We start from the raw sequence: 15599 nt of genomic DNA, 5'->3' as shown, positions 1-15599 counted from the left end.
GAGCTAAAATAAACTTTAAATTTCTCCCTAATTGCTAAAATAGCTCTCTATTTTATTTATTTACTTATTTTTATTTTGTCAATATACAATGTGGTTGATTATTGTGGCCCATTACAGAAACCTCCCTCCCTCCTCCCTCTCCCCACTCCCCCCCAACAACCTCATATCTGTTCACTTGTCATATCATCTTCAAGGAATTGTAATTGTTGTGTCTTCTTCCTCCACCCCCCCTCCCCGGTATTTTTGTGTATTTATTTATTTATTTTTAGCTCCCACCAATAAGTGAGAACATGTGGTATTTCTCTTTCTGTGCCTGACTTGTTTCACTTAATATAATTCTCTCTAGGTCCATCCATGTCATTGCAAATGGCAGTATTTCAGTCATTTTTATAGCAGAGTAGTATTCCATTGTGTAGATATACCACATTTTCCATATCCACTCATCCGATGATGGACATTTGGGCTGGTTCCAACTCTTGGCTATTGTAAAGAGTGCTGCGATGAACATTGGGGAACAGGTATACCTTCGACTTGATGATTTCCATTCCTCTGGGTATATGTCCAGCAGTGGGATGGCTGGGTCATATGGTAGATCTGTTTGCAGTCGTTTGAGGAGCCTCCATACCATTTTCCATAGAGGCTGCGCCACTTTGCAGTCCCACCAACAATGTATGAGAGTTCCTTTTTCTCCGCAACCTCACCAGCATTTATCATTCACAGTCTTTTCGATATTAGCCATCCTAACTGGGGTGAGATGGTATCTCAGTGTGGTTTTGATTTGCATTTCCAGAATGCTGAGTGATGTTGAGCATTTTTTTCATGTATCTGTTGGCCATTCGTATATCTTCCTTTGAGAAATGCCTATCTAGCTCTTTTGCCCATTTTTTAATTGGGTTATTTGTTTTTTGCTTGTAAAGTTGTTTGAGTTCCTTGTATATTCTGGATATTAATCCTTTGTCAGATGTATATTTTGCAAATATTTTCTCCCACTCTTTTGGTTGTCTTTTAACTCTGTTAATTGTTTCTTTTGCTGTGCTGAAGATTTTAGTTTGATGTAATCCCATTTGTTTATTTTTCCTTTGGTTTCCTGTGCTTTGGGGGTCGTATTCATGAAGTCTGTGCTCAGATGTACTTCCTGAAGTGTTTCTCCTGTTTTCTTTAAGAAATTTTATTGGTTCAGGGTGTATATTTAATCCTTTAATCCACTTTGAGTGGATTTTAGTATATGGTGAGAGGTATGGGTTTAGTTTCATTCTCCTGCATATGGATATCCAGTTATCCCAGCACCTTTTGCTGAAGAGGCAGTCTCTTCCCCAGTGTATAGGCTTGGTGCCTCTGTCAAAGACCAGATGGCTGTAGGTGTCTGGGTTGATTTCTGGATTCTCTATTCTATTCCATTGATCTGTGTGTCTGTTTTTATGCCAGTACCATGCTGTTTTAGTTGTTATAGCTTTGTAGTATAGCTTAATGTCAGGTAGTGTTATGCCTCCAGCTTTATGTTTTTTGCTCAGAATTTCTTTGGCTGTGCATGGTCTTTAGTTATTCCACATAAATGTCTGGATAGTTTTTTCCATTTCTGATAAAAATATCATTGGAATTTTTATGGAGATTGCATTGAATTTGCATATCACTTTGGTAATATGGACATATTCACAATGTTGATTCTTCCAATCCAAGAGCATGGAATATCTTTACATCTTCTTATGTAGCCTTTAATTTTGCTCAGCGGAGGTTTGTAGTTCTCATTATAGAGATTTTTCACATCCTTGTTTAACTGTATTCCTAAGTATTTTGGGGTTTTGGTGGCTATTATAAATGTGCAAGCTTTCTTGGTTTCTCTTTCTGCATGTTCACTATCGGAGAAAAGAAGTGTTACTGATATTTGTGTGTTGATTTTTGTATCCTGCTACTTTGCTGAAATCATTTATCAACTCCAAGAGTTTTTTTGTAGAGGCTTTAGGCTGTTCGATATGTAGGATCATGTCATCTGCAAACAGGGACAGTTTGACTTCATCTTTTCCAATCTGGATGCCCTTTATATCCTTCACTTCTGTGATTGCTCTGGCTAGTACTTCCAACACTATGTGGAATAGGAGTGGTGAGAGTGGGCATCCTTGTCTAGTTCCTGTTCTTAAAGGGAAAGCTTTCAGCTTTTCCCCATTCAGGATGATATTGGCAGTGGGTTTGGCATATATGGCTTTAATTATGTTGAAATACTTTCCATTTATACCTAACTTATAGAGAGTCTTTATCATGAATGAGTGTTGAATTTTATTAAATGTTTTATCAGCCTCTATAGAGATGATCATATAGTCCTTGTGTTTGATTTTATTAATATGGTGTATCACATTTATTGATTTGCATATGATGAACCAACCTTGCATCCCTGGGATGAATCCCACTTGATCACAGTGTATAATTTTGTGTATGTGTTGCTATATTCTGTTAGGTAGTATTTTATTGAGGATTTTTGCATCTATATTCATCATGGATATGGGCCTGTAGTTTTCTTTTTTAGTTGTATCTTTACCTGGTTTTCGTATCGGGGTGGGGTTTGCTTCATAGAATGAGTTTCAGAGAATTGTCTCTGTTTCAATCTTTTGGTAAAGTTTGTAGAGAATCGGTGTCAATTGCTCTTTGAATGTTTTGTAGAATTCTGCTGTGAATCCACCTGGTCCTAGGCTTTGCTTTGTTGGGAGCCTTCTGATAACAGCTTCAATCTCTCTTATTGCTATTTGTCTGTTCAGATTTTCTACATCTTCTTGGCTCAGTTTGGTTAGTTTGTGTGTGTCACGAAATTTATCCATTTCCTCCAGATTTTCAAATTTGTTGGCATATAGTTGTTCATAGTAGTCTCAAATGATTCCTTGTATTTCAGACATATCAGTTGTAATATCACACTTTTCATTTCTAATTTTTGTTATTTGGGTCTTCTCTCTTCTGAGTTAGCCATGATAATGGTTTGTCAATTTTATTTTTCTTTTCAGAAAACCAACTTTTTGATTAATTGATATTTTGTATCATTTTGGGGGTTTCAATTTCATTAAGTTCTGCTCTGTTCTTAATGATTTCTTCCTGTCTGCCAACTTTGGGTTTGGATTGTCCTTGTTTTTCGAGTTCTTTAAGGTGAAGTATTAGGTTGTTCACTTGCCATCTTTCCATTCTTCTGAAGTAAGCATTTAATGCGCTAAATTTCCCCCTTAGTACTGCTTTTGTAGTATCCCACAGGTTTTGGTATGATGTATCATTGTTTTCATTAGTTTCAAGACATTTTTTTGATTTCCTGTTTGATTTCTTCTAGGACCCATATGTCACTGAGTAGAATGCTGTTTACTTTTCATGTGTTTGTATAATTTCCAGAGATTTGTTTGTTATTGATTTCTAATTTTAATCCAATGTGGTCTGAAAAAATACATGAGATAATTCCATTTTTTAAAAATTTGTTGAGACTTGACTTGTGACCTAACATGTGATCTAACCTGGAGAATGATCCATGTGCTGATGAGAAGAATGAATATTCTGAGGTTGTTGGATGGAATGTTCTGTAGATATCTGCCAAGTCCAACTGGTCCAGAATATTGTTTAGATCTTGTGTTTCTCTGCTGATTGTTTGCCTAGATGATCCGCCCAATATTGGTAATGGGGTGTTCAGGTACCCTGATATTATGGTATTTGTGTCTATTTCCTTTTTTAGGTCTAATAGAGTTTGCTTTATAAATCTGACTACCCCAACATTGGGTGCATAGATATTTATGATTGTTATGTCTTCTTGATGGATCAGTCCTTTTATCATTATGTAGTGGCCCTCATTATCTCTTTTTATGGTTTTTAGTTTAAAGTCTATTTTATCTGATGTAAGAATAGCTACTCCAGCTAGTTTTTCATTTCTATTTGCATGGTAAATCTTTTTCCATTCTTTCACTCTTAGTCCATGTGAGTCTTTATGGGTGAGGTGGGTCTCTTGAAAGCAGCACATAGTTGGGTCCTCCTTTTTAATCCAGCCAGCCAGTCTGTGTCTTTTGATTGGGGAATTTAATCCTTTTACATTAAGAGTTGTTATTGAAATGTGTTTATTTACTCCTAGCATTTTACTGATTTTTGTTTGGATTCCTTAAGTCTTTTCTTCCTTTCTTTCTGATTTACTGCTTGTTTTCTGTATTTGTTGGTTCCTGGGTTGTAGATAAACTTTTTTTTTTTCCCTTCATTGTTGCCATTCTTATTTTACTAGTGGGTTTTGTTTTTTCTTGAGTTTTTATGGCAATGGTAGTTATTTTTCAGTTACCAAACACAGTACTCCCATGAGAATTTCCTGTAAGGGTAGTCATATGGTAGTGAACTCCCACAGTTATTGTTTGTCTGGGAAATATACTATTTGCCCTGCATTTTGGAAGGATAGCCCTGCTGGGTAGAGTATTCTTGGCTGGCAATCTCTGTCTTTTAGTATTTTGTATATATCATCCCATTCCTTTCTGGCTTTTAGGGTTTGTGATGAAAAGTCTGATGTTAGTCTTCTTGCAGTTCCCTTATAACTGATTTCACACTTCTCTCCTGCAGCTTTGAAGATTCTCTCTTTGTCTTTGAGTTTTGCCAATTTGACTATAACATGTCTTGGAGAAGATCTTTCTGGGTTGAATACATTTGGGGATCTTTGAGTTTCCTAAATCTGCAGATCTGTGTCTTTTCCGATACCTGGGAAGTTTTGTGCCACTATTTTGTTGAATATGTTTTCAATGCAATCTCCTTTTTTCTCCCCTTCTGGAATGCCCATGACTGGATATTTGAGTGCTTAAGGTTGTCTGATAACTCTCTTAGATTTTCTTAACTGTTTTTAATTCTTTTTTTTTCTTCAGCTCGGCAAGCTCTGCTACATTCTTTTTCAGGGCATTGATTTCCTTGTACATTTCTTCTTTCAGGTCCTGTATACTTTTCCTCATTTCTTATGTTGTCTAGCTGAGTTTTCTTGTATCTCATTTAGTTTCCTTAGAATTATCACTCGAAATTCCTTGTCCGACATTTCAAGGGCTTCTTGTTTTATAGGATCTAGAGCTTGAGAGTTATTACCCTTCAGTGGTGTGCTTTCTTGATTTTTCATATTTCTGGTATCTTTCCATTGATATTTAGTCATTGTGGCAGGTGATTTCATGGTCCACTGGTTTGACACTATTGTCTGGCTAGGATGCTGCTGGGGCTGCCAATTTGGTGTGGCTGCCTCAGTGTCTGCTCAGTTGCCCACTTGTGCCTCTGGTGCATGGTCGCCTTGGGTCTGGGGCTTCTCCAGGGAGGCACCTCTCTGGTCAGCATGCACTTGAACGGGCTGGGGATGGAATCTTGTGGCGGCGGTGAGGCCTACCTTCTGGGTCACGCACTGGAGCTGCAGGGCGAGTGGTCTCCATAGATCTTGGGCCTCTCCGGCTGGGCCCCTCTCTGATTGGCACACACTCAGCCAGGCTGGGGAAGAAGTCCGGCAGCAGCATCAAGGCCTACCTGCTGGGTCACACACTGGCACTGCACAGCACATGGTCTGTGCGGATCTTGGGCCTCTCCAGCTCAATAGCTTTCTACTTTAAAGTGATGTTCATTTTCAATTAGATAACTGAACCTAGGTTAGGATTAATAATAGTTCAAGAAAAAATGTTGTTACTAAATATGATTGATGCAATTCTGAAGCTTAAACCAAAACTTGTAACCTGGGGTTTTAAGCCTGAGTTTTAATTGAGGATTACAGATTAGTTTATTATTTATGGTTTTTGTAACATAAAATTAAGATATGTACAGATCTACAAAGGAATACAAAATTTACGAAAATTCTTACAATGCCAGTTTTAAAACTATTTACATCTTTCTCTATTTTTAATTTTTTACTTAAGCACATTTATAGATGTATGCACATATCATGAAGACCTTTATGTATGTACATAGATTTTACATGTCTCTTTAAATTGTGATAATATTGAAAATAGCATACCCAACTCTGTTCATAGTATCTCTGTGCTCACCTGTAATTAGAAATCTAACAACTGATTGCAAAGAACAAAATTCTTACCTGAAAAGAGTTCTGCTATGTTTTCTCACTCTCTCATCTTATCTTGTGTCATGTGTTCAGAGACTACAGCTCCCATGAGCATGAATGCAGCCTGTTTGAAACAAAGCATTGTGGGATGACATGTTTTAAAGTGTCAGCAATCATGTAGGCAGAAGCATAGGGTAAAAACTTTCATTAACAGCTTGAGTGTATCCATTCATTTACAACTGCTATATTCTCATCTTTTGTCTTCACTTTGTGGTGTTGGTTTCAGTTGTTTTAAGACTTTTTAGGAGTTTTTTAATTAGAGGTTAAAGTAAGATAAATAGTGCACCACATGACAGCTAATATAACTTACGAAGTCTTCTGAGTCAGTTGTATTCTTAAATAATTTCCAAGTTTTAAAAATAATATATCATAGACAATTAGAAATTATAATAGCAAACAATTATATAACATTTATCATGTGCCAGATATTGTAAGAAGACCTTTAGATATATTACTTCACCTACTCTTCAAAAGTATCAATTAGGTGGCAAAGTATTATCCTCATTATACAGCTTTAAAAATATGAATCTGGGGCCAAGGTCGTGGCGCACTCGGGAGAGTGCAGCGCTGGGAGCGCGGTGACGCTTCCACCACAGGTTCGGATCCTATATAGGACTGGCCGGTGCACTCACTGGCTGAGTGCCAGTCACAAAAAAGACAAAAAAATAAAAATAAAAATAAATAATAATAAAAAAATTTTTTTTAAAAATATGAATCTGATTTATATACTATGAAGTTTGCATTTCATTAATTGTTTAACTTTTCCATGCTTAGTCAGTTAAAACTTTTGTTCATTAGGACAAGGAACTATCCCCCAAATTTAAAAAAAAAAAAAAAAAGGTTATTTTCTTTCTTAAATAAAAATCATAGGATTCACTGCTAAAAATATATATAATGGATGAGAAATCCTTAAGAATTCATTTGCACTATATATGGAAAGAAAATAGGCAATGTTATGTAAACTAGGAAAATTAGAAGTTTTCCAACCAAATGAATAAAGATGATTGAAAATTTCCTTGTTATCTATTATAGGAACTTATCCAATTTGTTTATTGAAATGTATTAATTACACATATTTCTGGGATACAGAGTCATATTATGTATATGTATACAGTATGTGGTGGTCAAATCAGACTAATAGTATATTCATCACTGCAATCTTAATCACTTCTTTGTGATGAGGACATTCAATCTTCACTCTTGTAGCCATTCAATACCATACAGGAAATTACTGTTAATTATACATGCCTAGCTCAACTGTATATCGATGAAACTTATTTTTCCTAACTAAAGGGGAATCTCCTTTCCCACTTCTAGTAACCACAGTTCTGCTCTCTCCATCCAAAATTTAGAATGATTTTATTATTATTATTATTTGTTTGTTTGTTTACTTATTTACTTATTTATAAATTTTATTTTTATTTCTCACTTATATGTGAGAACATGTGATATTTCTCTTTCTGTGCCTTGCTTATTTCATTAACTTAATTAACATAATTTTCTCCAAGCTCATCTTATGCTTTTGGTTTCTATTTGATTTAGTTCTCCACTAGTCTTTATTATGTCTTTCTGTTTACCAATTTTGGTACTAGATTGTTCTTGTTTTTCTAGTTCTTTGACGTGTAACCTTAGGTTATTTATTTGAGGTCTTTCAATTTTTTGGATTTGAGCACTTTTGGCAATAAACTTTCCTTTTAGTGCTGCTTTAGTAGCATCCCACAGGTTTTGGTATGATGTCCACCCCCCGCCCTCAATAGGTTTCAAAACATAATTAGATTTTCTGCTTAAATTTTTTCTTTGACCCATTGGTCATTCAGAAGCTTGTTGTTTAATTTCCATGTATTTGTATAGTTTCCAATTATTGATTTCTAGTTTCATTCCATTGTGGTCTGAAAAAATGCTTGATACGATTTCATTTTTCAAAAATTTGTTGAGACTTGATTTGTGGCCTAACATATGGTCTACCCTGGAGAATATTTCATGTTCCAATGAGAGAAATGTATATTCTGTAGTTGTTGGATGAAATGTTCTGTAACTGTCTGTCAATCTCATTGGTTTAAAGTGTACTTTAAATCAATATTTCTCTACTGATTTTTCATCTTAATGATCTATCCAATGCTGAGAGAGGTTTTAAGTTACCAACTATTATTATATTAGGTATATCTCTCTCTTTACATCCAATAATATTTGACTTACATATATGGATTCTCACATGTTGGGTGCATATATATTTAAAATTATTATACCATTTTGCTGAATTGATCCCTTTATCATTATATAATGACCTTCTTTGTCTCCTTTTATAGTTTTTGGTTTAAAGTCTATTTTATCTAATATAAACATAGCTACTCCTGCTCGTTTTTTTTTCTTCCTATTTGCATGGTATATCTTTTTCCATGCCTTCACTATTAGTCGGTGTATGTCTCCACAGGTGAAGTGTGTTTCTTGTAGGCAGCATATAGTCGGGTCTAGTTTTTTAATACTATTAGTCAGTCTATATTTCTTGAGGGGTGAATTCAATTCATTTAAATTCAGGATTGCTATTGAAAGGTATTGCCTTACTCCTGGAATTTTATTGATTTTTTATGGTTGTTTTATATATCTTTTGCCCCTTTCTTTTCTTTTTATTGTTTGTCTCTACCATTTGTTGTGTTATTGTAGTGATAAGGTGCAGTTCCTTTCTCTTTCTCATTTGCATATCTGCTCTACCAGTGGGTTTTATTGTTTCTTGTGTATTCATGATGGTGATTATCATTGTTTGGATTCTAGATGTAGGACTCCCTTGAGAATTTCTTGTGGGGCTAATCTTGTGGTGAATTTCTGCAATTTTTGTTTGTCTGGGAAAGACATTATTTCTCCCTTATGTCTGACAGATATCTTTACTAGATATAGTATTCTTGCCCTGCAGGGTGTTTTTATTTATTTATTTATTTATTTATTCTTCTTCTTCTTTTTTTAGTACTTTGAGCATATAATCCAGTTCTCTCCTGGCCTTCAAGGTTTCAAGGTTTCTACTGAGAAATCTGCTGTTAGTCTGATGGGAATTCCATTATAAGTGACTTTAACCTTTTCTCTTGCTGTTTTTATAATTCTTTGTCTTTGACTTTTGGCAATTTGAGTACAAGGTGTCTCAGAGAGCACTTTTTTGGGTTGAATCTATTGGGGGATCTTTGAGCCTCTTGGATCTGGAAGTCCATATCTCTCCTAACATTTGGGAAGTTTATAGCTATTATTTTGTTAAGTAGGTTTTTGGTGGCTTTCCTTTTTCTCCCCTTCTTGAACACCCATAATTCAGATGTTTGTGTGCTTAAGGTTGTCCTATAGATATCATAGACTTTCTCTACTTTTTACTTCTTTTTTTTTCTTTTTGTTCTCTGCTTGGGTTATTTCAAAACATCTGTCTTTAAGTTCAGAATTTCTTTCTTCTGTTTGCTCTAGCCTGCTGCTTAAGCTCTCAGTAATATATATATATATATATATATTTTATTTTGTTGAAAGAATTCGTTAGTTCTGTGAGTTCTGCTTTGTTCTTTTTAAAGATATCTATCTCTTTGTTGAATTCCTCATTCAGATCCTGGAATTTTTTTTCATTTCATTGTGTTGTCTAAATTTTCTTGCATGTCGTTGAGTTTCCTCAAGATCATTGTTTCAAATTCCTTTTCAGGCATTTCATAGGTTTCCTGTTGTATGGGTTCTGGTACTAAAGAATTATTTTTTTCCTTTGGGAGTACTATATATATATATTTTTTTCATATTTTAGGTAGCACTATGTTCATCTCTAGGAATCTGGTGGCACAGTTGCTTCTTCTTATAATCTGAAGTAGCTCTGGAGGACAGAGTCTCCCTCCCATAGAGGGGCTCTATAGTGACAGGTGGGTAGAGCACTTTATGTTTCGTTCTGGGTCAACACAGTAGCCTATTCTCTGTGTGATTTCTTCAACTGTATTCAACATCAGAGTTGACTGTGAGTGTCTCCATGACCTAGGTGCTGTGCCCCTCAGCAGTTCCTTGCTGAAGTGACTATCACTGGACTGGGTTACCAGGATAATGGGAGAAATCTCAACCTCTTAGAAAAAGCAATGGGGTGCCCTGCTGCTCCTCAGCTGGAATGGGTGACCCTGGGAGGGCTCTTTGGCACCCCAGTCAGGATCCTGCGTCCCTGATAGATGCACTGGGGTGCTCTGAAGCTCCTCAACTTAAATAGGTAACCCTGAGCAGGGTTCCTTGGGTCAAGATTAGTATCTTGGACTTTGAGGAAAACAGTGAGGTGCTCAGCAGCTTGTCAGCTAGAGTGGCAACTCAATGGAGTCACTGGGATTTTGAGCTGGGCCCTGTACCCTCAAAGGAGGCATTGGGGATTTCTTCAGCCCTGTAGCTGAAGTAAACAACACTAGGCAAAGTCACTGGGGCCATGGGTGATAACCTGTGTTCCCAAGAGAAATGCAGATTGCTCTGCAGTTTCCCTGCTGATGTGGTCCACTCTGGGTGAGGTCTGTGGGTTCATGAGTGGGGCTCTGCAACATTCAGTGTGATAGTCAGTCACTATGTAGTACCACTGTTGGAGCAGGCCACTCTGGGTGAGGTCATAGCAGTTTGGAGCAGGACGTTCACCCTCAAGAAAAGTGCTGGTTCATTCTGCAGCTCCTCAGCTATGGGTGGAATGCCTGGGGTCATGGGCAGGGCTCTGTGTCCCCAAGAGAGATGCTAGTCCATCTACAGCTGTTCAACTGGTGTAGCCACATGGTTTGCGGCTGTTGTAGTTGTGGGCAGGACCACTTTGCCCCTAAGAGAACTGTTGGGTCTCTCTGCAGCTCTTTAGCCAGAGTGGGCCAATCTAGGTAAGGTTGCTGTGGTCATGGGTGGGACCCTGCACCCCCAAGAGAGATGCTAGGGCTTTCTACAACTGGTTGGTTGAAGTGGGTAACGTAGTGAGGACACTGCCATTTCGAGTGGACCCCTTTGACCCCAAGAGAGGTACTAGGTCACTCTTCAGCTCCACAAGCAGGATGGGCTGCCCCACATGAGGTCACTGGGGCTGTGAGTGGACTCACTGGAGCTGCAGATGGGGCTCTGTGCTCTCAAGAGGGATATCTGGGCTCCACAATTTCCCTGCTGGAGTGTATGAGTCTGAGCAGGACCCTGGATCCAGGGACAGACTCATCACTCAGTGAGGTGCACAGGTGCTTTACTGAGGAGAGCAGCACCACTGGCAGTGGCAGAAGGCCCCTATCAATTGGCTCTCAGGAATGTGTGCACCCAAGAGAGATTCAGAGTCCCTCTGCAGCTCCCCCCTCCCCCCGCTGGGTTGGGCAGCCCTCGGCGGGCTCACTGGTGCTGTAGAAGGAGGTCTGTGCCCTTGAGAGAGGCATGTAGGGCCTCCACAGTCTCCCTGCTAGGGTGCACAAGTTTGCACCAGTCCACTGGATCCATGGAGTGACCCAATGGAGCTGTGAGAGTTGCAAGGGCACTTCAAAGATGGGGGTGTGGCTGCTGACAGAGGCGAAAGGCCTCATCATCTGGCTTTCTGACTCCAGAAAGTGTGTGCACTGACTCCCTTTGTCTTGAACGTGGCCCCATTCACTGCAATGGACTGCTTGTTCCTGGAGTGCAGGATGCTGCATGAACTGGGGTGTCTGTCACCTGCTGTGATGATGGGGCCTCAAGGCTGTGGAAAAACTGGGGTTATTGGCCCCCAGGACAAAAGGCACTAGGGTGCTGGCCTTGAGCCCAAAATGGTGACCAATGAGTGGCCAAGTAGCTTAGCTGGTTAGAGCGTGGTGTTGCTAACATCAAAGTCAAAGGTTCAGACACAAGAACCAGCCAGTCACCAAAAAAAAAAAAAAGTATAAAAAGACCAACATGGAGCCCACTTCTGCAGCCTGGGACTAGGGGACTGGGGGGTGGGGCAGCACAGCTCCCCTGTGGTACTCACTTCCCTCCTGCAGCAGAAACTCCTCCTGCGTCCTTGCCTCCTAGGGGGTGGGATGGTGGAGCCCAGGTACGTTCTCACATTCTGCGCGTGGCTACGCTGAGTTTCTGCTCTCACCAGGGTTTCTGCTACTCCTTTTATGTGTTCCAGTTCTCTCTTTTAGTTATTTTCGTCTGACAGTAGTAGCATATTCGTTCTTTTCTATTTTCGTGGGAGAGGTAAGTGTTGGACCATTCTAGTGGACTGTCCTGCTCTGCATTCCCCCACCACAGTTTTTTTAAAAAAACCTTTTTGTAGTTCTGTTTCAAGGAGGTTTCCACATATTTAAATAACAGCATCAGGGAAATTGAATATAGTAAACTAAGATACAACTATACTTTTCTGTTTTAATCAGGAGTAGAGACAGAGGACGTAATTTAATCATTATTTAAATTACAGCCCAAGGTGAGTAGTGTTTTTATTTATAATTTCTTCATAAAATGCTTTTTAACAGTGTCAATGCATATTGAAAATAATTGTCTAGTACATGTTTGTGATTCAAATGATAAATGTGAACGCAAGAGGTTGGAAAAAGTATGTCACATTAAAAATCATGTGCTAAAATCAAAGCTTTCTTCCTAAATTTTAAGGTTGTTAGGTCAAAATTTAGACGTTTTATTCTGTTAAAGTTAAAATAATCTACTGCTTTATTTGTCCTTTCATTCTGATCACAGTCAGAATGGTTCTTGGCTAAAATACTCCTTTTATTTCATACAGTATGTGAATCTTCAATATAATAGCAGGTGGAAGTATTGACCTTTCTAATGGAACAATTTACTCAAAGAACCACCCTCTGGGAAAAAAAATGTAGCCATTCAGACTCCTAGGTTATTCTAATTAGTATGCAATATGTGAATGTCTTTCCTGTTTTTGCAGGGCTGTGAATTACTAGAGAACAAGAAGACAAAAGGAGATGCCAATAGTATGAGCAATCAGCTAAACTCGCCTACAGAAAAGAATAGGTAGGTCAAAGCTAAAGATTATTAATAAAAAAAAATTAAAATACAAATCTGTATGTGATCATGTGTTTACAAATAAACATAATAATACATCACAAGATGGAAAAAATATCACATTTGAGAAACTATTTTCTGAAATTAGGTTTAGTAGTCTTTAAGTCAAAGTGCAAAACTTTTTTGTATTTCTTCCCTTTTATCATTTTCTTGCTCCTTTCTTTTTTTTTTCAAGTAAATTTTATGGTGTATATTTGAAGTTTACAACATAAATTTATAGCTTACATATAGATAATCAATGTTTACTATATTGAAGCAGATTAACATATCTACTATCTCATAGTTACATTTTTGTGACAAGAGCAGCTGAAATCTACTTACTTAGCAAAAATCCCTAATTTTATTAACAATAGTCCTTATGTTATACATTAGACAGCTAGACTTGTTCATCCTACATATCTGAAAATTTGACCTATGTCTCCTCATTTCTTTCCCTCACTCCTATCCTTGGAACCACTGTTTTAGTCTCTCTGTCTGTATAATTTATTATTTTTATTATTATTATTATTATTTTTAGATTCCACATGTAAGTGGGATCACACAGTATTTTTCTTTCTGTAGTTGGCTTACTTCACTCTGCATAATATCTTTCATGTCTATCCATGTTGTGGCAAATGTCAGCATTCTCATTTTTAAGGTTGAATAATATTCCATTGTGTGTGTGTACATATATATCACATTTTCTTTATCCCTTTATCTGTCAACAGACATTTGGGTTGTTTCTATATCATGGCTATTGTGAATAATGCTGCAATGAACATGGAAATTCAGATGCAGATCTCTTTACCAAGAAATAATTTTATCACCTTTGAGTATATACTCAGAAGAGGGATTCTGGATAAAGTGGTAATTCTATTCATTTAATTTCTTTAGAAATCTCCATGCTGTTTCCCATAATGGCTGTACCAATCAACATTCTTGCCAGCAGTGTACAGGATTCTTTTTTCTCTACATCCTCAACAACATTTGTTATCTCTAGTCTTTTTGATAATAGTCATCATACTTGGTATGAGGTGATACCTCAGTGGTTTTAATTTGCATTTCCCTGATGATTAGTAATATTGAATATCTTTTCATATCTCTGTTGGTCATTTTTATGTCTTTGGTGAAATTTCTGCTCAGATCCTTTGCCTATTTTTTATTTGATTTACTTTTATTTCTGCTATTGAGTAGGAAGAGTTCTATACAATTTTGGATAGTAACCCCTCATCAGATAGGTGGTTCAAAAGTATTTTTTTTTCACTTTGTATGTTGCTTTTTCATTTTGTTGGTTGTTTGCTGTGCAGAAACTTTTTAATTCACTGTAGTCCCACTTCCTTATTTTTGCTTTTGTTGCCTGAGCTTTTGATGTCATATTCAAAAAATCATTGCCATAGCTATTGCCAGGATTTCCTCTATGCTCTCTTGTAGAATTTTCATGTTTTCATGACTTACATTTAAGTCTTTTATCTATTTTTGAGTTGATTTCTATGCATGGTGTAAGATAAGGATCCAATTGCATTCTTTTGCTTTTAAAATCCAGTTGTCCTAGCACCATTTATTGAAGAGATTATTTTTTCTCCATTATGTCCTCTGGTGCCCTTGTCAAAAATTATTTAACTGTGTATGTTTGAATTTGTTTCTGGATGCTCTATTCTGTTCCATTTGTCTATGTGTCTGTTTTTATACCAGTCTCATACTATTTTGATTACCGTAGTTTTGTTATAATTTTAAATTAGAAAGTATGATACCTCAACTTTGTTTTTCTTTCTTAGTATTGTTTTTCCTACTCAAGGATTTTTTGCTCCCATACACATTTTAGAATTGTTTTTTCTATTTCTGTGAAGACTACCATTGATATTTTGAAGTATACCGTTGATATTTTGAAGAATACCATTGATAGTTTGACAGGTATTGTGCTAAATCTATATATTGTTTTGGGTAGTGTGGACATTTTAACAACATAAATTCTTCACAATTATGAACACAGGATATTTTTCTATTAATTCGTGTCTTCTTCATTTCTTTCATCAATGTTTTATAGTTTCGGTTTACAAATCTATCTCCTCCTTAGTTAAAATTATTCCTAAGTATTTTTACTTTCTTTGATGCTGCTGTAAATGGGATTATTGCCTTGATTTCCTTTTCAGCTAGGTTGTTTTCTGTGCATAGAAATGCTACTGATTTTTGTACATTGATTTTTTACCCTACGACTTTACTAACTTCAATTATTAGTTCTAACAGGTGTTTTGTGTATGTGTGTGTATAATCATTGAAGATTCTTTAACTTCATTCTCTCATTGTTTTTTTCTCTCCTCTTTTTCTATTTTGCTTTTTCACTTCTTTCTTTTCTCTCTTCTCTCTTTTCTTCCTTCTTTTTCTTGACTCATTTCAAAATAATGGCAGCCATAATGAATGCTCTTTTTGAGGAAATAGAAGAGTGTCAAACATGCTTCTCAGAAACAAGAGATGTAAAACGTTATTTTTCACATACATACATACACACTGCATACGTATGTGTATATTTACATGAAGGCACTTCAAAAAGTTCGTGGAAAATAGAATTTAA

This window comes from Cynocephalus volans, chromosome 12, assembly GCF_027409185.1.
Source record: "Cynocephalus volans isolate mCynVol1 chromosome 12, mCynVol1.pri, whole genome shotgun sequence".
Taxonomy (NCBI): domain Eukaryota; kingdom Metazoa; phylum Chordata; class Mammalia; order Dermoptera; family Cynocephalidae; genus Cynocephalus; species Cynocephalus volans.
The sequence above is the reverse complement of the archived record's forward strand: the minus strand, read 5'-3'. Positions refer to the sequence as shown.